The sequence below is a fragment of the Monodon monoceros genome, unplaced genomic scaffold, assembly GCF_005190385.1.
Source record: "Monodon monoceros isolate NGI ecotype Baffin Bay Population unplaced genomic scaffold, NGI_Narwhal_1 Super_Scaffold_10, whole genome shotgun sequence".
Lineage (NCBI taxonomy): Eukaryota > Metazoa > Chordata > Mammalia > Artiodactyla > Monodontidae > Monodon > Monodon monoceros.
Window position 1 is genome coordinate 55660964 of NW_021703766.1, and position 26295 is coordinate 55687258.

Sequence of the window (26295 nt, forward strand, 5' to 3'; positions counted from 1 at the left end):
CGCGGGCCTCTCACTGTTGTGGCCTCTCCCGTTGTGGAGCACAGGCTCCGGACGCGTAGGCTCAGCGGCCATGGCTCACGGGCCCAGCTGCTCCGCGGCATGTGGGATCTTCCCGGACCGGGGCACGAACCCGTGTCCCCTGCATCGGCAGGCAGACTCTCAACCACTGTGCCACCAGGGAAGCCCCTCTACATCTTTGATCTACGGAAAAACCAATAGGTTAGGCAAGGTATTGTGTGATCAAAAGATTTGAAAGGTGTGTTAGGGCCGGAGATAAGTAGAGCATGGGGGCACCTGGTTTAAGATTAGTGACAAGACAAAGGGATGCCTTCTGAAGAGAGCTCTTTCCTGCAAAGAGCTTTTTCCCCACCCAAAGCTGCTTATATTCTGACCACTTGAAGGGTCAGTTAAGGAGCGCTAGGCTCCTTACAGACACTTGAGGAAGTTAAGATTCTTACTCAGTACTTTAAGGGTCATAGAAACCTGATAACCGCTAAATTATGGCAAGGTCTGGTCCTTCGTAGTTGCAAAGCTTCACAGCAACCTATAGCATTTACTTAATCTCTTGCCCTTTGGAATCACCATGGCGGGGCCCCATCGCAGACACTGGGCTTCAGTTGGCTCCAGGTGGTGCTGGGATGGTTTTTTTTAAAGAAATGGTAATTATGTCATAGGATGGATGCATTAGCTAATGCTATGGTGGTAATCATATTGCAATATATAAATATATCAAATCAACACATTTTATATCTTAAACTTACACAGTGTTATATGTCTGTTATAGCTCAATGAAGCTGGGGCCAAAAAAAAAAAAAAAAAGCTCCCCAGGAGGTGCAGCCCAGGTTGAGAGCCTGGCATTTTAGTCCAGAAGTACGTCCTCATTCGTTCCTGCCGCTCAAGAGTGCCTGCCCTGCCATGAGGCTGTCAACTGCACCTTGCAGACACCTTTGGGATGGGGTGGTGTTGGCAGGGGTCGGGAAGACAAATGAATAGGTAACCATAAGAATGTGAAAAGTGCTATAAGGAGGAAAAGTACAGGCTCCCAGGGGATCCTAAGCAAGTAAGTACTTCCTTCACCCGAGCTGGGGGAGGGGAGGCGGGGCAGGGGGTACCCCAGGGACGATTTCTGGGAAGAAACTCAGGGAAATGTAAAGGAGGAGAGATGAGGTGAAGGCGGGTGAGGAGGGTACACCACTTATGCCACGTCCCATGGCCCAGAACACCGGCTGCAAGGGAGGCCAAGAAGTGTAGCCTTGATCAGGCTGCCCTCGGACCAGCTGAAAGTCAGGGTTCCACCCCGGAGCTGGAAAGACCCTGACTACGCAGCAGAAGTTCTGCCAACAACTTGACACACCATCTCATGGAATCCTTGCTGCAACGCCTGTCTTATAAATGGAGACACTGAGTCACAGCCTCTGTCTCTGAGCCTCCGCTGCCACGTAGGAAGCATGACTCCCTCTGTGTACGCGTGAGGATTGATTTAAGAAACACGTGAGGCTGCTGGTACGTAGTAGGGCCTCTGGTAGGTGTGAGATGCTCTTCTGAGAGACCCTGGCCCGTGGGAATGACTCGCGCGCCACCTGGTGGCCGCATCCTGCAATTGCTCCACGGAACTAGGGGTGCTGCTTCTACCGGGGATCTCAATCTCGGCTCCCTGGGGGGAGCCAGGCGAATGGGGCAAGTGAGGGAAGCTGTCTGGGTGTGAGACGCAGGGAGCGATGGGAATTGTTGCATACTGCGAAGGCATCCCAAATCTCCAGCAAAGCGTCGCCACGTGGAATGCAGACCTAGAATTAATTCTCTTAAATTGTGATCTGCCCCCCACCCAAGAAATTCCAATGCGTGTGGAAAGCATCTCCATTTTCAGAGATGGGAACTAATCAATATTTTTTTGCAAACACTATATTGACCAAACACACGTGGAGGCTGGCTATAGCCCGTTGCTCACCACTTTGTGATGTCTTATAGTATGGTCTTATGGTATTCTCAAAATAAATCTTCCCTCACCTTCTTTTGGGGGGACTGTGATGGTTAATTTTATGTGCCAACCTGACTGGCTCACAGGGTTCCCAGATGTTTATTTCTGGGTGTGTCTGTGAGGATGTTTCTGGAAGTTAGTGTCTGAATCGGTAGACTGGGTGAAGCAGATGGTCCTCCCCAATGGGTAGGGGTCACTCTCTCTGCCTGACTATTGAGCTGGGACATTGGTCTTCTCTTGCCCTTGGACTGGAACCACTGGCATTCCTGGTTCTCCCCGATTGTGGGACTTCTCTGCCAATCGTGAACCAATTATTATAAGACAATTTTTCATAATAAATATACAGTATATATCTGTATCGATATATCTCCTATTGGTTCTGTTTCTCTGGAGAACCTTGACTAATACAGTGACTTTTTATTAAGTGTCTCTTACGTGCTTATGCTTTACCTGCATTATTCTCATGTCATTGTCCCTGAAACTTAAAGGGTAGTTTCTTATTATTTCAATTTTAAAATCATTAATAATAGTACTGGCTAACTTTTGTCAAGTTCTAGTCTCCTGCTAGATATTTTGCTAAATGCAGTATGCAAATGACTTCATTGGGTTTCTACACCAAGCCTTTGAAGTGGATTCTGCTGTCATCCTCGTTTTGCATATGAGGAGACAGGCACAGAGAAGCTGAGTGCCCTCCCCAAGGTCACACAGCTTTTTTTTTTCTAATTTTTTGAAGTAAATTTGATTTATAATGTTGTGTTAATTTCTGCTGTATATCAAAGTGACTCAGTTATATACATATATATATATATATTCTTTTTCAAATTCTTTTCCATTATGGTTTATCACAGGATACTGAATATAGTTTCCTGTGCTATATAGTAGGACCTTGTTGTTTATCCATACTATATAAACTAGTTGGCCTCTGCTAATCCCAAATTCCCAATGCTTCCCCCTCCACCTCCCTCCCCTTGGCAACCACCAGTCTGTTCTCTCCAAGTCTGTTTCTTTTTTGTAGGTATGTTGATTTGTGTTGTATTTTAGATTCCGCATGTAAGTGATATCATATGATATTTGTCTTTCTCTGTCTGACTTACTTCACTTAGTATGACCATCTCCAGGTCCATCCATGTTGCTGCAAATGGCATTATTTCATTCCTTTTTATGGCTGAGTAATAGTCCATTGTATATATGTACAACATCTTCTTTATCCATTCATCTGTCGATGGACATTTAGGTTGCTTCCATGTCTTGGCTATTGTAAATAGAGCTGCAATTGAACACTGGGGTGCAAGTATCCTTTTGGATTATGGTTTTCTCTGGATATATGCCCAGGAATGGGATTGCTGGATCATATGGTAGTTCTATTTTTACTTTTGTGAGGAACTTCCATACTGTTTTCCATAGTGGCTGCACCAATTTACATTCCCACCAACAGTGTAAGAGGGTTCCCTTTTCTCCACACCCTCTCCAGCATTTGTTATTTGTAGACTTTTTGATGATGGCCATTCTGACTGGTGTGAGGTGGTAGCTCATTGTAGTTTTGATTTGCATTTCTCTAATAATTAGTGATGTTGAGCAGCTTTTCATGTGCCTGTTGGCTATCTGTATGTCTTCTTTGGAGAAATGTCTATTTAGGTCTCTGCCCATTTTTTTATTGGGTTGTTTGGGGGTTTTTTTGTTATTGAGTTGTATGAGCTGTTTGTATATTTTGGAGTTTAGGCCCTTGTCAGTCTCATCGTTTGCAAATATTTTCTCCCAGGTGGTAGGTTGTCTTGGTTACACAGCTTTGGATGGTCTTTTGTTGCCTGGTTCACTGTCAGCCATAGTTACCACACTTCACTCATTGATCCTGTGTGTCTAACACCTCCAAACATTTGAGTTTTCCGTCTCATATACAGGCTTTAAAAATTGACACGCCAGGGGCTTCCCTGGTGGCGCAGTGGTTGAGAGTACGCCTGCCGATGCAGGGGACGCGAGTTCGTGTCCCGGTGCGGGAAGATCCCACGTGCCGCAGAGCGGCTGGGCCTGTGAGCCATGGCCGCTGAGCCTGCGCGTCCGGAGCCTGTGCTCCGCAGTGGGAGGGGCCCCAACAGTGAGAGGCCCGCGTACCGCAAAAAAAAAAATTGACACGCGGTCATACAATATTTTTGAATTTGAGGCCTGAGGGGGACCATGAATAAGACTAGACCAATCCCCTAATTTGCCAGATAAAGAAACTGAATCCCATAATTGTTATTCAGGCAAAATCACATAGCTAGTTGTTTCAAAAAAAAAGATGTAAAATACCGGAAGAAAATATAAAAAGTATGTATGGAATCTAGATGAGCTTGAAAAAGTATATCCATACACCTGGATACCGGTGGCAAGTACTGGGATGGAGGGTGCATCAAGGCAAACCCAGCCAGGGGGGCAACAGATGTGGGGTCGACTTGGTAGGGTGAGGAGGCAGAAAGGGCTGAATATGGGTGTGTTGGGGGCCTCCAAGCCCACCCCCGGGTTGGATGATTCCCTAGGAAGCCTCACAGGTCTCAGCGTAGAGTCGTACTCCTAGCTATGGTTCATTGCAGCTAAGGATACATGACAAAATCAGCAGAGGTAAAGGCACATGGGGTGGGATCTGCAGAAAACCAGGCCCAAGCTTTCAAGTCCTCTCCTTGCGAGTCACATTGATCACACTTAAATATATATATATATATATATATATATATATATATATATATATATATATATTTATTTGGCTGGACCGGGTCTTCTTTTTTTCTTTTTAACATCTTTATTGGAGTATAATTGTTTTACAGTGTTGTGTTAGTTTCTGCTGTATAACAAAGTGAATCAGCTATATGTATACATATATCCCCATATCCCCTCCCTCTTGCGTCTCCTTCCTACCCTCCCTATCCCATCCCTGTGCTATGTGGCTGCTTCCCGCTAGCTAGCTATTTTACATTTGGTAGTGTATATATGTCCATGCCACTCTCTCACTTTGTCCCACCTTACCCTTCCCCCTCCCCGTGTCCTCAAGTCCATTCTCTACATCTGTGTCTTTATTCCTCGGACTGGGTCTTAGTTGCGGCATGTAGGATCTTCTTTGTGGCATGCATGTGGGATCTAGTTCTCTGACCAGGGATCGAACCCGGGCCCCCTGTATTGGGAGCTCAGAGTCTTAGCCGCTGGACCACCCAGGAAGTCCCTACGCTGATCACACTGAATTCCTCCAGTGATGTGACAACACCTGTGATGAAATCCAATTCATATTTTATGTCAAGACAAGATAATTTAAATGTAAGAATTTTCTCTGCCTGTTTGGGCCTCCTCCCTCCCCTTTAATGTGTATTGTGCACCTGCCTTAACCAGACCGCCTCAGGAGATAAACTTCTTTCTTAATCTTGTCAGGGGCGACAATGACCCATGACCCACTGTTACCCAAAAACTGGATACCCCTCTTGGTGGGCATCGAACCAAAAGACACGACCAAGCCAAAGACTGGGATTAAGAAGGATGTATTACGGGCTTCCCAGGTGGCGCAGTGGTTGAGAGTCCGCCTGCCGATGCAGGGGACACGGGTTCTTGCCCCGGTCTGGGAGGATCCCACATGCCGCGGAGCGGCTGGGCCCGTGAGCCATGGCCGCTGAGCCTGCAGCAAGGAAGGAGAACACCAGGGATTTTTCCCAAACAGCAAAATTGAACACCAGGGATTTTTCCCAAACAGCAAAATTGAACACCAGGGATTTTTCCCAAACAGCAAAATTGGGGAAGTTCTAAGCTAAGGGAGGAGAATTCAGCATAGAATTGGGGCTAAGGTTGAGTCCAAGTGTTAGTTGATTGAAGTCAAGAGGGTCAGAAAAGGTCAACATCATCCAGTTCATCTGGCGGTTGGGCCCTTGAGGAGGGTTTAAATTCCGCAAAACAGCTCAAGGATGTGCTTCAGGCTAATGCGAAACGGAACTGGGAGTCTTTACAACTGATTTATTATCTTTGCTGTTGTCCCTTGCCTGATAACAGTCCTTTGTTCCTGCATTCTTCTGTTCCCTCAAGATCATTAATTAGTGAGACCTGTTCAAAGATAAGCGCTGCGTGCAGGCTCAGATCACAAAGTGGCTCAGGCCGAAAATGGCTTCTCTGTGTCAAGAAAGCCATGCCTGGTTCCCTTTCTCTGGACACCCCCTACCCTATCTGCTTAGACCGCTACTCAGTTTGCACGTGTACGTGTAGATCTGGATTGTGTACACTGTCAATACGTCATCTGACTATAAACCTTTGTCTCAAAAACTTACATAACTGTGCTTTGACCTCTAATGGGTGGAACAGTCTTCAGAGCTTTCTGAAAGACTGTCTCCTGGGTTATAACCCTCAGGTTGGCTGGAATAAAATTTTCCACTTCTGGGAATGTCCTGGTGGTCCAGTGGTTAGGACTCAGCACTCCCACTGCCAAGGGCCCAGTTCAATCCCTGGTCTGGGAACTAAGATCCCACAACCATGCGGCACGGCCAAAAAAAAAAACAAACAGAAAATCCATTTCTTTCTTAGATCAACTATTGATTAAGCTTTTCATCAACACCTGTGAGGTGTCCACCAGGGAAGCTCATTAGAGACTTAGGGCCAAAGGGTTTTTACTGGGGGCTGGTCACAAAGGCTCCCCCTGCCTAGCACCTACCCAAATCCCAGACTCCCAGAAGGAAAGCTGGTGTTCGGCATAAGCCATACTGTTGGTACAAACAGTGTAGGCAGGTGAGTCACTGTAGTTGATGCCGAAAACTTGGCCTCTGTGCACTGGGTGCCAAATCGAATCTCGGAGACAGAGTTTTGGGTGAAATAGAAAAGAATAGCTTTATTGCTTTGCCAGGCAAAGGGGGATGCAGCAGGCTTGTGCCCCTTAAAACTGTGTGTCCCAACTCAGGAGGATTTGGTGAGGAGTTTTATAGCCACGGTTCAAGGGTGGGGCTGCTGGTAAGGATTAGGGTGTGTGCAGGGACGGTACTCCTTTCATCTGGCCTCAGGTGGTCTTCTCTGGAATGAAGAAAGCTAACATCTTCCATTTGTTGGGGGTTTCAGTTCTATAAATAGCTCAGAGGACTTCCCTGGCGGTCCAGCGGCTAAGACTCCTCGCTTCCACTGCAGGGGGCGCGGCTTCCATCCCTGGTCGGGGAACTAAGATCCTGCATGCCACGCAGCTCGGCCAAAAAAAAAACAGGGTTCATATAGTCAATGGAGAAATATAATTACAATCAAAGATCCAATTTTGGAGCATTGATTGTGTGCCAATGAGGTCACATGTGTGTTTTTACAACCCTTGTAATCTCTTTCAAGTTGGTTTTGCTGTCGTGGAACACCCAGGAACGTTTTTGTTCAGGGAGCTTAAATATTCACTCCAAGTTCTTTCAGCAAGTATAGGTCTAACAATTGTTTTAATATAGATCAGTCTGGGGGCAAACTCCCCAGTGTTTCTGTAACACCTGGATGAATATAGCTTCTTCCTTGCTCTCAAGACCCAGAAAACAAAAACTAAGCCCTCAAATATACAACATGCTCTGAAAGAATTGCTTGTACTACATAGATTAAAGACCTCACAATCCTTTTTCCTGGTTGAGGGCGATAGAAAGAATTTGGCAAGTCATAGGTACTTCTATTGTTTTTAATTGAAGTAGAGTTGATTTACAATGTTGTGTTAGTTTCAAGTGTACAGCAAAGTGATTCAGTTACATATATATATTCAGTTTCAGGTGTACAGCAAAGTGATTCAGTTACGTATATATATTCTTTTATATATACATTCTTTTTCAGATTCTTTTCCCTTATAGGTTATTATAAAATATTGAATATAGTTCCCTGTGCTATACAGTAGGTCCTTGTTGGTTCTCTATTTTATATATAGTAGTGTGTATATGTCAATCCCCAAATCCTAATTTATCCCTCCCCCCCCCCCCCCCACTTCTACCCTTTGGTAACATAAGTTACCAGAGAGAGAGAGAGAGAAACCTCTTTCTTATTGGGAATTCCAAGCATGTCCACTATTCCTGATTCTTTTCAATCTCCCTGTGACCTTTGCTGTTACATAAACATATTTTGCAGAGATTTTGGAATTGTAATAATGTCCCGTGGTTTTTGGCACAGTAAGCAAAGTTCAAAATGTGTCTTGGGATTTGGTGTGACACAGAAAGTGACTGGAAGAAAAGCTCAGAGAAAAAGATACTGGGCGGGCTTCCCTGGTGGTGCAGTGGTTGAGAGTCCGCCTGCCGATGCAGGGGACACGGATTCGTGCCCGGGTCCGGACGGAGCGGCTGGGCCAGTGAGCCATGGCCGCTGAGCCTGCGCGTCCGGAGCCTGTGCTCCGCAACGGGAGAGGCCACAACAGTGAGAGGCCTGCGTACCGCAAAAAAAAAAAAAAAAAAAACTTAAAAAAAGAGTAGTAGGGAAAAGGTGGAGATGGTCTCAGGGGAGCCCAAGGAACAGAGTCTTTCTTTTTTTTTTAATGAATTTTTATTGGAGTATAGTTGCTTTACAATGTTGTGTTAGCTTCTACGGTACGGCAAAGTCAGTCAGCTATGTGTACACATATATCCCCTCTTTTTTGGAGTTCCTTCCCATTTAGGTCACCACAGACCACTGAGTAGAGTTACCTGTGCTATACAGCAGGTTCTCATTAGCAGAGTCTTTGAAGAATGCAGACTCACAATTCTATCAAGTGGAAGGAGACCGATAATATTGGGGGTGGGACATATGGGCAAGAGCAAGCATGACTTTCAGGGTGAGCCTGGAGCATGAGTGACCTCAACACCCAGGAGCCTGGAGAGCAGTGAAAAGGGAGCTTCTCTTTTTGGTGAGCTTAGTGGTTGCCAAAAAGAGTATGGTGAGAACAGGGAAAGGGGAAATGAGAGCAAGGTCTTCTCTTACGCTCCTTAGCAACTGGGAGCCTTCTTTCCCACCCAACTGCTAGATGCTGCTTCATTCTTCTGATTTTTAAAAAAATGACTCCAATACCTCCAAATGGATAAAAAGTAATCCTTTACTTTGTATTCTCCATCAAAGATTTAACAATTAACCCAAATTTGGACATCTACTGCTTGAAGCTTTAAAATGCTTACCTATTGACATGCATACGATACTATATATAAAATAGATAACTAATAAGGATCTACTGTATAGCACAGGGAACTCTACTCAATACTCTAATGGCCTATGTGGGGAAAGAACCTAAAAAAAGTGGATATATGTGTATGTATAACTGATTCACTTTGCTGTACACCTGAAACTAACACAACATTGTAAATCAACTATACTCCAATATAGGAAAAGGTTGCTGAGCCCTGATTTAAACCATTTGCAAAATAAAATAGCAAAAAAAATGCGTATCTAAAAAGAACTGATCCCCTTATGATCAATCTGTTGTCTTTTGTTAATAAAAACAAGAATACAATAAAGAGCTAACTCTGCTCAAAAATAAAAAAGAATGAAGAATCAGTGAGATACATTTAAGGGAAACAGTAAGATGATGTATAGATACATAATATAAGATTCCTAGATTATTCCCATAGAAACTATTTTGCATTCTACATTTTGAGAAATTCTGCATACAAAAATTAAAACTTTATTTTCTGAGCTGTAGTAATTTTATTATAGTTAACTCCTTTTCAAAATAATGAAAAATTTTAAATAAGCTATGTCAGTAAATATTTTTTAAGAAAGGGAAACAGTAAGGTGAGAAATGAAAGCATCCGTTGGAGTTATAAGCAGGGGCTTCATGGCTGAAATAACACAATGTCTGTAAGATGTGGTGGTGCGGTTAATTATCAGGCTGAAGTGGGTAACACTCTCTTTTTCCTTGTGCAGGAACCTTGTGGATGACAGAGATCGTCAATCTGATCTGCAACAAGGGGGATCCTGCCTGGGTCCAATCTGTTGTCAGCAGTGAGCATTCGATGTGGTTAGAAACTAAAGCTGGGCTTCAATATATAAAGGATCAGAAAGACCCATGATTCTACGTCTTCCATCTCCCCATTCAGTTGTTCCCCCAGGTCATTCTTCAATTCCAAGGCCAAGGTGAGTTAATGATGCAAGGTCAGTTTGGGTCACTTCTTTGGTTATCCTGAAGGCCTGTGTTTTAGGAACAGAGTTAAAATGTGACTCAGGTCCATCGACAGGTGAATGGATAAAGAAGATGTGGTACAGGGCTTCCCTGGTGGCGCAGTGGTTGAGAGTCCGCCTGCCGATGCAGGGGACACGGGTTCGTGCCCCGGTCCGGGAAGATCCCACATGCCGCAGAGCGCCTAGGCTCGTGAGCCATGGCCGCTGAGCCTGTGCGTCTGGAGCCTGTGCTCCGCAATGGGAGAGGCCACAACAGTGAGAGGCGCATACAGCAAAAAAAAAAAAAAAAAAAAAAAAAGATGTCATACATATACACAGTGGAATATTACTCAGCCAAAAAAAAAGAATGAAATCATGCCATTTGCAGCAACATGGATGGAATTAGAGATGATCATACTAAATGAAGTTAAGTCAGACAAAGACAGACGTTATATGATATCACTTATATGTGGAATCTTAAAAAATGACACAAATGAAATGAACTTACTTAGAAAACAGAAATAGACTCACAGACATAGAAAACCAACTTATGGTTACCAAAGGGGTGGGGGTGGGGGAGATAAATTAGGAGTTTGGGATTAACAGTTACCCACTACTATATATAAAATAAGTAAACGACAAGTATAGCACAGGGAACGATACTCAATATTTTGTAATAACCTATAAGGGAAAAGAAGATGAAAAAAATAGATATACATGTATGTATAACTGAATCACTTTGCTATACACTTGAAACTAACACAGCATTGTAAATTAACTATACTTCAATTAAAAAATAAATTTTAAAAAATGTGATTCAGTGAAGTAAGCATATTAGAAAAGCTTGTTCCAAGCTATGGTGACACATACCAGACAATCTCCCTGCTGCTGCTCCAGAGAATACTCGGCCCTTAATTAAATAAACCCTGGCTGCACCCCCAACCCCTAGGTACCCAACATTGATATGACCATATGGGAGGTGTCTCAACTGTAAATCAGCATCTGTATTTCAGAAGAAATGTAGGATTGGAACACATGTTTGAAATCCCACTGGGTTTTTCTAATCGTGAAATCATTTAGGGCATGTCTTTCCCACTTAATAGATCCACAGACCTCTGAGGCATAATCTCAGGACCTCTAAAGGAGGACCCTAACACTGAGTGACCCTGTGCTGTAAATGTGCATCTTCACTCATCTTAGATTATAGTTTAAAACGTGACACCGAAGGTATTATCAAAACTGTGTGAAACTGAACTTATTTACAAACAGAAATACACTCTCAGACATAGAAAACAAACTTGTGGTTACCAAAGGGAAAAGGGGAGGATGAAATAGGAATTTGGGATTAACAGATACACACGACTGTATGTAAAATAGATAAACAATAAGGCCCTACTGTATAGCACAGGGAACTATACTCAATATCTTGTAATAACCTATAATGGAAAAGAATCTGAAAAAGTATATATATATATATATATATATATATATATATACATATATATATATATGAATTACTTTGCTGTGCAACCAAAATGAATAAATACATAAAAGGAAGAAAGAAAAAATGTATGAAACTCCCTCAAACAATCGTATGTGATGTGGTAGTGGAAGTATGATCAAAATATTCTAACATCACAGTGTTTTTCATAATATTAATATTGTACTATGTTTCTATTTGTTTGCTTGTTTATTGTCAGGTATATTTATTTTACTGTGATCACCACGATTATGAAGACCAGGTTTATTTTGTAACTTTTTTTTTTTTTTTTTACCATTTTACACCAACCTACCAGAATGCTTAAAACAATATAGAGATTTAAGAAAATATTGGATGGTGGGCATGTAAATTGACGCAACCAGTATGGAAAACAGCATGGAGGTTCATCAAAAAAGTAAAAATAGAACTACCATTTGATCCAGCAATTCCACTTCTGGGTATCTATCTAAAGAAAACGAAAACACTAATTTGAAAAGATAGATGCACCTCCATGTTCAATGCAACCTTATTTATGATTACCAAGATGTGGAAGCAACATAAGTATCCACTGATGGATGAATGGATAAATAAGATGTGAGATATATATATATATATATATATATATAAATGTATATATACATACAGTTGACCTTTGAACAACATGAGTTTGAACTGTGAGTTTCATTTATACAAAGATTTTTTTCAATAAATATAGTACTGTATTTTCATTTTGTTGCTTTTTATTTTTTAATAAATTTATTTATTTTATTTATTTATTTTTGGCTGCGTTGGGTCTTCGTTGCTGTGCACAGGCTTTCTCTAGTTGTGGTGAGCGGAGGCTACTCTTCATTGTGGTACGCAGGCTTCTCATTGTGGTGGGTTCTCTTGTTGCTGAGCATGGGCTCTAGGAGCATGGGCTTCAGTAGTTGTGACATGCAGGCTCAGTAGTTGTGGCTTGTGGGCTCTAGAGTGCAGGCTCAGTAGTTGTGGTGCACAGGCTTAGTTGCTCCGCAGCACGTGGGATCTTCCCGGACCAGGGATCGAACCTGTGTCCCCTGCATTGACAGGCGGATTCTCAACCACTGCACTACCAGGGAAGCCCCATTTTATTGCTTTTTAAATTAACTAAGTGTGGGAAAATGTTTCTGTTCGATTAGAGAGCACAATATGTGGAATCAAAAGAATTAGGGTTTGAGTCCTGATTCTATCCAGACTGTTTCCACTTCCTGCCCTTGGGTGAGTATCAGTTCCTTTGCTTTTGAAGCAGAGATAGAAGTACTTGGGTTTTCCACCATGTAGGGGGTAGTACCCCCAACCCCTATGTTGTTCAAGGGTCAACTGCACAGTGGAATATTACTCGGCCATGAAAAAGAATGAAATCAAGCCATTTGTGACAACATGGATAGACCTTGAGGACATTCATGCTTAGTGAAATAAGTCAGATAGAGAAAGATAAATACCACTTGATCTCATTTATATGTGGAATCCAAAATTTAAAAAAAAAAGCTCATAGAGACAGAGAACAGATTGGTAGTTGCTAGAGGTGGAGGGTGGATGGTGGGCAAAATGGGTAAAGGAGGTCAAAAGGTACAACCTTCTAGTTATAAAATAAATAAATGATGGGGATGTGATGTACAGCCTGGTGACAATAGTTAATAATGCTGCACTGCACATTTGAAAGTTGCTGAAAGAGTAAATCTTAAGCATTCTCATCACCAGAAAAAAATAATTCTGTAACTATGTCTGGTGACCAGTGTTAACTAGACTTATTGTGGTCATCATTTTGAATCATTATGGTTTACCCCTGAAACGAATATAATGTTGTATGTCAATTATACCTAAGTAAAATAAAATAATAAAGAAAATATTGAATGAATGAAAGAATACATGAAACAGGAAAACAAACCAAAAAAAAAAAAATAGTCCAAGACCACACTCTGTAAAATGATTATGACTTTACGCCAGAAAATTCTGGTTTGAACCTCAGTTCTCCAGATTTTGTCTATGAACAAAGAGTGCAATGTCGTTGAAGCTCCATTTTTGTGTGCTTGAACCAGCAGGATTTATTCATCTGTGCTAAGGGCTGGGAGGAATGTGATGATTAAGATGACCTCAAGCCACATCCAAAAGGAATGTATAGATCATTTGAAAAAAGACCAATAACAGACAAAATTTGTTAGTTTCCGTAGCGACCACAATTTTTACTGATAGCCTAGCTTAGATCAGAGCCTAGTGCATACTCAATGAATTATATCTATTTTAAGAAATATAATAAGTAGATTAAGAATCCGCTTATTGTTGTTTATCTATTTTATATATAGTAGTTTGTCTTTGCTAATCCCATACCCCTAATTTATCCCTCCCCGCCTTCCTCTTTGGTAACCGTAAGTTTGTTTTCTATGTCTGTGAGTCTGTTTCTGTTCTGTAAGTAAGAACAGAAGAGAAACATTTGTGTGTTTGTGTCATATTTTAGATATGACATTTGATTTTAAACATTTGTGTCATATTTTAGGTTCCACGTATAAGTGATACCCAGCTCAGATTATGACTGCAGTGGAGTAAAGCAATGATCCGAATTGGAAATGACCTCATATAACACTTGATCCAGCATGTCCTAGCCCAGGTTTACTGACATAAAACTAGTTCCTTTTTTTTTTTAAGTTTGTTTTGAGAACCCTGAAAGTTTGTTTCCTCTTGAGGTTTCACCATCTACAGCAGCATGAGTTTATTCATGCCATCATTTTGAATTTTATAAACGAACCCTTATATACAGTTGGCCATTCACATCTGTCTGATTAGTACCTGGGAAATACTGATATCGTAGAAATTCCTAGGAAAAGATAGTGAGGCCTGGAACATGAAATTCCAGGAATAGCAATGAATAGGGCAGAATCCCAATAAAAGTCAGACTTCTTCAAAATGTAGTAACATCTCTGCCTCTCAAAACTTTAAAGACCATCATTCCATGTATCATAAGGTTCTTAAGGGCAGAAACAATCCATATCTTATACACTGCTCCTTCTATAGAATCTAACTAAATGTCTGGCACATTGTGGGTTCTAAATATATTTTGTTAAATAAATGAATTAAAGACTAAATTGTGGCCAAACACTTTAATGGGCGTTGGCATTTTCTCCATTTGTGAAAAGCGTGGAGCAAGGGAAATGGATACATTTATTCTCATTTTCTCTTTTTTTTTAAATTTAAGTGTATTTATGTAATGAGAAATCCCAGAGATGTTATTACTTCCGGTTATCATTTCTGGAAAATGGTAAAGATCATCAGAGAGCCGGAATCATTTGAAGAATATTCGGAACGGTTCCTTCAAGGAAATGGTGAGTTTGACTCAAAATGTGGACTCCAGGTGGAATGCAGAAGTTTCTGCGTCTCATCCCCAGGTCTTACTGTCCCATGATTTAAACAACCACATTGTAATCGAAACCTAGATGTCGCTAAATCTGTAGTCCCTCCTGTTAACAACAGAAATCTTAGCCAATGTGCTTTGTGTTCTCCCAAATTTTTTCTAAATATAATAAACATATAAAAAGATAATTCACCACACTCAAAATAAGAGAAGTATGAATTCAAGCTACAATGATATACAGTTTCTCATCTGTCATAGTGGAAAGTGTATGCCTTTCCTCTCATTGCTGTACCAAATTACCACAAATTTAATGCTTTAAAACAACAAAAAATTGGGAATTCCCTGGCGGTCCAGTGGTTAGGACTTTCACTGCTGAGGGCCCCGGGTTCAATCCCTGGTCAGGGAACTAGGGTCCCACAAGCCGCCTGACGTGGCCTAAAATAAAATAAATAAGTAAAACAAAAAAGTATCTTACATTCTGGAGTTCAGAAATCCAAAATATGCCGTATGGGCTAAAATTAATGTGCTGGCGTGGCTACATTCTGTTCTTGAGGCTCAAGGAGAGAATTCACTTCTTGCCTTTTCCAGCTTTTAGAGGCTGCCCACATTTCTTGGCACGTGGACCACATCCTTCCACACTCTGCTGTCATCACATCTCCTTCTCTGATTCTGACACTCTTTCCGCTCTCATATAAGGACCTGTGATTACGTTGTTTCTACCTGGATAATCCAAGGTAATCTCTCCCTTTGAAGATCCTGAATTTAATTGCATCTTCAAAGTCCATTTTGTCATGAAAAGTAACGTATTCAGAGACTTGGGGATCAGGTTGTGGACACTTTTGTGTGGCTATCATTCTGCTGTAGCACAGCTAGCATTCAAAACATTTGACTCACGCTGTGGCGGTGAGACTCTGGGTAGACCAACACGCTCATATGTTGCTGGTGGCATGGATAACAGTACTAACCCATGTAGGGTCATCTTGCAAATTCTAGCATTCTAGCATTTACACATTCATGTTTAACTCCCCTTTCTCCAGTGGAAAAAAATGTACTAGCAAAAATACAAAAAAAAAAAAAGTTGCAGTGGGGAGAAGCAGAAGATGGATTTACTAGACTATTCAAATTATCCTTATTTGTAATAGCAAAAAATAAAGTTGCCACCAAATATATAATGAAATGCTACTCAACTTAAAAAAAAAATGGAATGTTGCCATTCTATTACAGAGTGACCTCTAGAATCCACTGCTAACTATTTTAAAAATTGAGATGTGGAGAAAAGTTTGTAGCGTAGGCTACCAATGAACAACGACGGAGGACAAGTACAGGAAAGGGCATGAGGAGAGAAGAGTTTGGTAAAATTTGGAGAGTTGGGTGTGATAAGAAAGAAGCAACTAAATGAGGTGGATGGACCTAGAGTCTGTCATACAGAGTGAAGTAAGTCAGAAAGAGAAAAACAAATACTGTATGCTAACACATATATATGGAAACTAAAAAAAAAAAAGGTTCTGAAGAACCTAGGGGCAGGACAGGAATAAAGACTCAGACATAGAGAATGGACTTGAGGACACAGGGAGAGGGAAGGGTAAGCTGGGACGAAGTGAGAGAGTGGCATGGACATATATACACTACCAAATGTAAAATAGATAGCTAGTGGGAAGCAGCCACATAGCACAGGGAAATCAGCTCGATGCTTTGTGACCACCTAGAGGGGTGGGATAGGGAGGGTGGGAGGGAGGCTCAAGACGGAAGGGTTATGGAGATGTATGTATACATATAGCTGATTCAATTTGTTGTACATCAGAAACAAATGCAACATTGTAAAGCAATTATACTCCAGTAAAGATATATATAAAAGAAGCAACTAATATCTGCCTGGTCACCATCAGAGACAACCTTAAATATTCTATTAAAGAGCTTGGTTTTTTTTTTTTTGGCTGCTCTACATAGCTTGTGGGATCTTAGTTACCCGACCAGGGATCGACCCCGCGCTCACAGCAGTGAAAGTGTGGAGACCTAACCACTGGACTGCCAGGGAATTCCCAAGAGCTTGGAATTTAACTTATGCAATATTTTGATTAAAAAAATATATTATTTCTGAAGAAAACTCTAAAATTTTGGATCTGGATTTCCATCAAAGATATTTTTAAAGGGCTTTAATGCCAAAAAAATTTAAACACCTGTTTTAGTTGTGTCAGCTTGTCCAATGCTCTGGAATCCTATCTGATTCCCTTGTAGAGCCACAGAGGAAACATATTTTTAACTACTACAATTTTTCCTATCACAAACATGCTCCTCCTGGCCATAATCTTGGACGTTCCTGGATGAAATGCCCTCCTTTAAGAGTTCCCAGTGGGAAAAAAAAAAAAAAAAGAGTTCCCAGTGGGGACTTCCCTGGTGGTCCAGTGGTTAGGACTCTGTGCTTCCACTGCAGTGGGTATGGGTTCGATCCTTGGTCGGGGAACTAAGATCCCACAAGCTGCATGGCCAAAAAAAAAAAAAAAAACAGTTCCCAGTGTCCGTGTGCAGTCAGTGAATGTTCAACATTTTACTAGCTGTTTTTTCAGCAGAAGGAGGACCTAACTTCTAGGAGCTTCAATTTCCCTATTGGATTTGGGAGTGTAATAACTGAGACTGTGCTGAAACCTGCTCCACACTTGTAAGAAAAAATTAGGTGTCTTTATTGCAAGGTAGAGAAAAATCTTGCCTTTTGTTTTTTTAACTTCTTGGAGTTTATCATCTAATTATGTCAAACACAACTATCTCTCCTATTTAATTATACCAAACCCTTAGTTGCAAACAACCTTAAACATAAAAAACAGATCAAGCAATTATAATTAAATATTTATTTATTTGGCTGCGCCGGGTCTTAGTTGTGGCATGCGGGTTCTTTTTATTTGCGGCACTGGAACTCTTAGTTGCGGCATGTGGGATCTAGCTCCCTGACCAGGGATGGAACCCAGGTCCCCTCCATTGGGAGCTTGGAGTCTTAGCCACTGGACCACCAGGGAAGTCCAAGCAATTATAATTAAACAGGATAAATAATTCAAGCACGTCTCAGTGAATCCAACATAAGAATTCAATGAGCTATATTCCTGTAGGAATAGCTGGAACCATGGGATTAAACAGAAGATCTTATATCTCTGCACCTTTCTCCTTGAAATTTTCATTTTCTGAACAAAAAAAAATGTGATACACACACACACACACACACACACACACACACGATGAAATACTACTCAGCCATAAAAAAGAATGAAATAATGCCATTTGCAGCAACATGGGTGGACCTAGAGATGATCATACTAAGTGAAGTAAGCCAGACAGAGAAAGGCAAATACTACATGATATCACTTATATGTAGAATCTAAAATATGATACAAATGAACTTATTTACAAAACAAAAATAGACTCACAGACATAGAAAGCAAACTTACGGTTACCAAAGGGGAAAGTTGGGGGGATAAATTAGGAGTTTGGGATTAGCAGATACAACTACTATGTATAAAATAAATAAACAACAAGGTCCTACTGTATAGCACAGGGAATTATATTTAATATTTTGTAAAAAACCACAATGGAAAAGAATATGAAAAAATTTTTTTCTTTTTTTTTGTCTCAACATAGGTTTCTGCTAGTTTGGTTCACATGATATGAAAGAGAGCTGGCCATTCCTGAATTGGAGAACTTATATAGTATTGTGCAGTTATACAAGGAGAGACAGAAAGTTTGCTCTTTTTTTTTCCTCTGGAAAGTTTACTCTTGATATGAAGACCAAAAATCTCAGGGAAGAGACACAGGTTTGCATGTGTCTAATGCCTTATTCAACAATGTCTAAGTGACAGGATCATTTGACCTACGACTCCTCAAATGCACATTGTGAAAGGAAAAAAAAATTTTTTTCCACACTATGTGCTGTTCCAAAGGTTTGGGATGGGTGAAGGACATACAAAAGACATGTGTTTCTGGTTATAGGGGAAAGAAACTGTATTCATGGCAGAAAGAACAAAGACATGGACTCCAAATTAGAAGGAGTTTAAAATTAGCTCTTTCATTTGCTAACTGAATTCTCTTTACAGTTCAAAAATCTCATCACAGGTAGATGTGACACATTTTTTTTAACTTTTTATTTTATGTTGGGGTACAGTTGATTAACAATGTTGTGATAGTTTCAGGTGTACAGGAAAGTGATTCAGTTATACATACACATGTATCTATTCCTTTTCAAATTCTTTTTCCATTTAGGTTGTTACATAATATTGAGCAGCGTTCTCTGTGCTATACTGGGTCCTTGTTGGTTATCCATTTTAAATAGATGCCCATCTTAAATACTGCATTGTATATGGCACCACCTGGTGGCCATCCAGGCAGTAAAGGCAGAAATTCTCTTTCTCATGTCAACGAAGAAGAAAGGACAAGGATTCCTCCCGCTTTGCTTACTTGCTCATCAGACACATAGGGTGTGCATCAAGCGGGCCGCATTCCCGGGGCGGTGGGGTCCACGAGAGTGAACCAAGTACTTCTCTCTCCGCTTCTCTTGCAGTGCTGTATGGATCGTGGTTTGACCATGTTCACAAGTGGCTGCAGATGAAAGGAAAAGAGAATTTCCTGGTGATATCGTATGACGAGCTGCAACAGGTAACCATTCTCTCTAGCTCCATCTCATGGCTGTCTATCTTCCATCCATTCTTTCAATTTAATTTAATTAATTATTTTTTTAACATCTTTATTGGAGTATAATTGCTTTACAATAGTGTGTTAGTTTCTGCTGTATAACAAAGTGAATCAGCTATTCATATACATATATCCCCATATCTCCTCCCTCTTGCATCTCCCTCCCACCCTCCCTATTCCATCCCTCTATGTGGACACAAAGCACCGAGCTGATCTCCCTGTGCTATGCGGCTGCTTCCCACTAGCTATCTATTTTACATTTGGTAGTATATATAAGTCCATGCCACTCTCTCATCCATTCTTTAATATTTCTATTCTACCCTTTCAATCGGATCTTATCCCTGGGAGGAAATCAAGAGGGGTCATTTCTTCTTTGACCTCCTTAGGTTGTACACATTCTTTCTTCAATTTTCTCATTTATTTCTTTTTACAACATTTAATGCAGGCACTGACAAAGAGTTTAGTAACATACTGAGGGCTATCAACGATTTCATGGCAAAAATCTGAAGCAATCTGGGAACCCAGGGGCAGTGTCCGGTGGGTATGGAAGGCAGGTGGGGCTTGGCAGGGTCAGGATAGAGGCAAAAGTATTTACATATTCCCAGACCGACTGATAGGAATTGAATATGTCAGTATTCATAGGAAGCATTGGCTGACCTCCAGAGAAAGTGGCCGACGTAAATTTTTTTTTAATTAATTTCATTTTGGCTGCATTGGCTCTTCGTTGCTGCGTGTGGGCTTTCTCTAGTTGCGGTGAGCGGGGGCTACTCTGCATTGTGGTGCATGTGCGTCTCGTTGCAGTGGCTTCTCCTGTTGTAGAGCATGAGCTCTAGGCACGCAGGCTTCAGTAGCTGCGGCACATGGGCGCAGTAGTCGTGGCTCGTGGGCTCTAGAGCGCAGGCTCAGTAGCTGTGGCTCACAGGCTCAGTTGCTCCGCGGCATGTGGGATCTTCCCGGACCAGGGCTTGAACCTGTGTCCCCTGCATTGGCAGGCGGATTCTTAACCACTGCACCACCAGGGAAGCCCGTGGCCAACGTAACTTTAAATAGACTGTCTCAGGACTTCCCTGAGCCACAACTACTGAAGCCCATGAGCCTAGAGCCCGTTCTCGGCAACAAAGAGAGGCTACTGCAATGAGAAGCCTGCGCGCAGCAACAAAGACCCAACGCAGCCAAAAATAAATAAATAAGTAAGTAAGTAAGTAAATAAATAAAAGTAAAGTAAAAAATAAATAGACTGTCTCTTATAAACACTCCTCTGTCCCACACTTGGACTGCACGTTTCCAGACGAGCATGACGAGCTCATCCTCTTCCTGCTTTCGCTTATTTTCTGTCTCCTCCTGGTCGTCACTCTGCTGTCTCTGTTTGCTCTCTTTTTCCCGATTGTCATTTTCTTTCCACTCTCTGTGGTTCTCATCCTAGGACATACAAGCTAGTGTAGAGACGCTCAGCCACTTCTTGGGCAAGAAGCTAAGCCCAGAAGAACTGAACGCAGTCCTCAAGAATGTATCCTTCAAACCATGAGAGATAATAAAATAGCAATTATTCCCTATCACCTGATATCTTTACGGATCAAAGCAAAGGTTTCATGAGAAAAGGTAAGAGAGCATTTTTTAAAACTGAAGTATATTTGATTTACAATATTATATTGATTAGTTGCAGGTGCAGCATAGTGATTCAGTATTTTTATAGATTATACTGCATTTAACATTATTTAATGTAATATTTAACATTATTACAAAACAATGGCTACATTCCCTGTTCTGTACAATATATCCTTGTTGCTTATTTATTTTATACATAGTAGTTTGTACCTCTTAATTGTACCTCTTAATCTTGCCCCTCCCCCCTTTCCTCTCCCCACTGGTAACCACTAGTTTGTTCTCTATATCTGTGAGTCTGTTTCTGTTTTGTTATATCCATTCATTTGTATTATTTTTTAGATTCCACACATAAGTGATAAAATATAGTGTTTGTCTTTCTCTGTCTGACTTACTTCACTGAGCATAATACCTCCAAGTCCATCCATGTTGTTGCAAGTGGCAGAATTTCATTCTTTTTTTATGCCTGAGCATTTCTAATTTTAGGACCTGGAAGAAATGGACAGAGAATTCCTCTGCTTCTGTGGATAAACTAAGATATGGGGCGAGGAAAATATTTGAGTCTATAAAATCACAAAAGTGGCACCTGACTTGGAGAGTTTAAGGAATGATTTGGGATATTTATAAGGTCATAAAGAAAACTTGTGAAGATGAAGCACTGCCTATGAATAATGTATTTACCTGTCCCCACTCATGTCCTAGGTGTTGGTTGTTGTGTAGAGCACCCTCACATTTTCTTGTTAGAGTTCCCGCTCACAACACTGGTGTGGTCCCTTGCCCCATGGAGTGACCCTCCCTTTACAAGTATTGACTTGTAATGGGAATATCTATTCCACCAAAAGGAGCTGGCAAATAGAAACCCTGGGAAAAGAAAAATGAGGGGAAAGACATGTGACTTAGCTCCAGGCCAAACCTTCTGTTGAGACCCTATACTAAAGACCAAAGATGTTCACTACACAGAAGGAATGAGGGTGTTGACGGCATGTAGTGGGTAGTTTCCATTTTCAACCTGCAGTGTACAAGAGTGGGGCTGGGGAGACCTCAAGGAAAAGATGACATGTGACTGTTTGCTTGGTTACCCAAGGGAAGAGCATTCGAGGTAGAAAAAACTGCAAGGTACAAAACACTGGGTAGTGCTGTTTGCGGTGATATTCAAGGGTGGAGAGTTAAAAATAAAAGGAAAGGGACTTCCCTGGCGGTCCAGTGGGTAAGACTTTGCCTTCCAATGCAGGGGGTGCAGGTTCGATCCCTGGCTGGGGATCTAAGATCCCACATGCCTCGTGGCCAAAAAACCAAAACGTAAAACAGAAGCAATATTGTAACAAATTCAATAAAGACTTTTGAAAAATGGTCCACATCTAAAAATAAAAAATAAAATAAAAAGAAAGGAAAGAGAAGGCATGATTTGGGGGTAGCAATCAATCACAAGTACACCATATCTACCTACATGACCCAGGGTAAGAGCAGCGTGGGAGAAAAGAACCTCCACTGTCCTAAAGAAATGTGTTGCTGGTTAAATGAGGTATACATATAATATCCTAACACAATGCCTGGCATATGAGAAATTACTTCATGTAGGTTAGGTGTTATTACTGTTGTGGTTGCCTTTTGTGATTATTCAAACCTCACAATATAAACAGATTGCAAACTGGAGACTCAAACATACTACCAAAAACCAGTGGCCGTCGGACTCTGGACAAGAAACTTTTAACCACTCGGTTATATTGCCTTGCAATTTCCAGTTCAGTGTTCGTGACAGATTGGCAGTGGTGACAGACACAGAAGACGCTCAAGTGAAGTCTTGAGACCTTATTTATAAACCTGATCTGGACTTATTTTTTTGTATATTTGACAGGAATCATTGGGGACTGGAAAAGTCACTTTACAGTGGCCCAGAGTGAAGCCTTTGATAAAATATACCAGGAGAAGATGGCTGGGCTCGCTCAAGACCTATTCCCATGGGAATAATGGCCTTATATTCCTGGATCAGATATAAATGCTGAATTTCCTGATGTTCTTGTGTTCGAGCATGCTCCTAGGAAGCAAATTTTAATCCTACAATTCAATATGTGGTTCATTGAAAATAACCATGTTCTAAGAATACTATTTCATAATAGGTGGAAGTCATATAAAATTTAAATTTCAGTGCCATAAATAAAGTTTTAATGGAACCCACATACATGCACACACACACACAAAAGAATCATGTTCCTTATTAACTGTAAGACATGCCAGCTTCAAAAAGTTATATAATATTTCAAACACACAGAATAAGAAAGAAAACAATATTTTAAACCTCATATGAATTCTAACCTGTTAAAAAGTAAAAGTGAATACTTTCCCATATTGGTGAGTATATGAAAGTCCACCACAGAACATTACATATATTAATATACTTACCTCTTCTTCTGTAGCCATTCCCCAATCATATCTTCCCTCTGTATCTTTGGCATCTCATAATTAATAACTACTCAGAATTCAGTGTGTACGTTTCTGTAGGGGATACCTTGTTCAGATCACCACACCGACGCACTTATGTTCCAGCCGCTGTGAGGGAGCCGGCTGAGGGCTTGCAGGTGCCCTCTTATCTGCAACATTGCTTTGAGCAAAACGAGAGACATCTTTCCTGGAAGATTAGGCTTCCCGAAAAACAAACGGCACCCAGCAAATGACTTGCAGAGATAAATACTAAAGACTAACACCTTGTGCTAGGAAAGGAGCAGATTCGTGGTGTGCATTGTTGTCAAGCTCTCTGGGGGACAAGAACAAACCACATCTGTGTTTGGCTTCTTCCCCAAGACCCACCACTCACCCCCGCCGTGTTGTGCTGGCCTCACACCTTTGCAGAGCACACTCATTCATTGAATCATTTATACAAAAGCACCCATTTCAAGCTGTTTCTAAGAAACCCAACTCAAGAAACTTAACCCCAGAAGCCATCCTAGGAATAAAACTGTGAAGATGGGATTCTGGAATTGATCACTTACCAGCCAGACAACAATGAGGACCCCAATACTAGCAGAGGGGAACATACAGACAGACCCTGGCATATTATCCCAGGGCAAATCTTAAGGGCTTTTTGTTTGTTTGTGTTTTTTGGCGCACCACACGGCATGCAGGATCTTACTTCCCTGACCAGGGATCGAACACGTGCCCCGTGCAGTGGAAGCGCAGAGTCCTAACCACTGGACCGCCAAGGAAGTCCCCTGCTAAGGTTTTCACTACTGTGTTGGGATACAGGTGGAAAGGGCTGACCTGTCACGTGCAGTATCTCTGGAATGTGATTGTTACAGGGGGAACAGTAACTCTTAGGACTGTGGAATTAGGTGCCTTTTGAAAAGTGCCACTAACGCAAAAAGCAGTGGAGACAATGACCTCAGATGGATTCATCAGGGTTGTAAATGTCACCGAAAACCCGGCCTCTGTTCACTGCTGCCGAATAGAAACACAGAGACAGAACCTGGAGGAGTAGAAAAGAGTAGCTTTATTACTTTGCCAGGCAAAGGGGGCCACAGCAGGCTAACGCCCTCAAAACTGTGCCTTGGGTCTTCCCCGGTGGCGCAGTGGTTGGGAGTGCGCCTGCCAATGCAGGGGACACGGGTTCGTGCCCCGGTCCGGGAGGATCCCACATGCCGCGGAGTGGCTGGGCCCGTGAGCCATGGCCGCTGGGCCTGCGCGTCCGGAGCCTGTGCTCCGCAGCAGGAGAGGCCATAACAGTGAGAGGCCCGCGTACCACAAAAAAAACCCCACAAAAAACAGAAAACTGTGCCTTGATTCCTAGGCAATAGGAAGGGGTCTTATAATTTCAGGGTGGAAAACAGGGCTGTAGATAAGGATCGGGGCTGATGTAGTCTTCATTCTTCTTTCCACCTGGAGACATTGGGATTATTAGGGCTGGCGTCAGGTGGTTCTGGAACGGGTTCTGGTGGTCCTCAAAGTTATCATTCCATGACGTTCTTTCTGGAATGAAGAACGCTCACAAAGGAAAGGAGTGCTAGGGAGTGTTGTCTTGGAGGAGTAAACATCAGGTGCACAGTACAACTTTAGCTAGAGGGCAGTCACTGTCAGAGTGCAGCTAAGCAAGAAAGAGAAGGGAAAAATAAAAAACGTCTACAGGGGCCTCCCTGGCTGGACATCGAGCCCTGGTCCGGGAAGATCCCACACACTGTGGAGCAACTAAGCCCGTGTGCCACAACTACTGAACCCTGCGTGCCTAGAGCCTGTGCTCCGCAGCAAGATAAGCCACCACAGTGAGAAGCCCGAGCGCCACAACCACTGAGCCTGCACTCTAGAGCCCACGAGCCACAACTACTGAGCCCGCGTGCCACAACTACTGAAGCCTGCGCCCCTAGAGCCCATGCTCTACAATGAGAAGCCACCGCAATGAGAAGCCCGCACACCAGAACGAAGAGCAGCCCCCCCACCCTGTTCCTACTCGCTGCAACTAGAGAAAGCCCGCGCACAGCAACGAAGACCCAACGCAGCCTAAAATAAATAAATAAATTTATTAAAAAACTAAAAAAGTCTACAGGAGACCAGTTGGATGTGTGGCAAGAATAAAGGCTGAATAAGGGCTGACATAATGGGGGTGCCTCACCTAGCTTCTGCTACATCATAAAGGGCCGTGTGGGAGTGATGTCAGCAGGCTGGTGAAATAGGAGGCCCTGTCTCCGGATGATAATAATGTGAGGGCTCTGGAAGCCAGGAGGGTAGTTCCAGTCCCTGCATGGACCATGGAATCCAAGTTCAGCCACGTTGGACAGGATGAGAACAGCCTCACCCTGCCCACGTCACCCCTTCCAAAGCTGCCACATCTCAGTGCTGAGCCGCCTACCCCCAGCCCTTCTCACCCAGTGGGGAAAGAGAAAGCAAAGCGAGGGGCTAGCTTCTCCAGCCTTTGAGACCCGCTGCCCGACAGACCTGCTTTTGTCTCTTCACACACGGAATGTGAGGAAACCCACGTGGCTGTGGCCTGGGGAGAGCTAAGATCAAAGAAATGGGGTAAGGATGGCAGCAACCCGCTCGAGGGTCTCAAGGACCACCTGGGCGCCCCCACGGATGGCACAGACCTCACGGACTGGCTTGACCCTGCCAGAACCGAGGGAGACACCCCGGTCCTGAGGCTGGTCCGTCAGGAGA

The 26295-nt window shown here is 42.3% G+C and overlaps 1 pseudogene; it reads left to right on the forward strand.

Annotated features, from left to right (window-relative positions):
* Nucleotides 1–23124, forward strand: part of LOC114903561 — a 26120-nt pseudogene extending 2996 nt beyond the window's left edge.
* Nucleotides 23125–26295: the final 3171 nt, after the last annotated feature.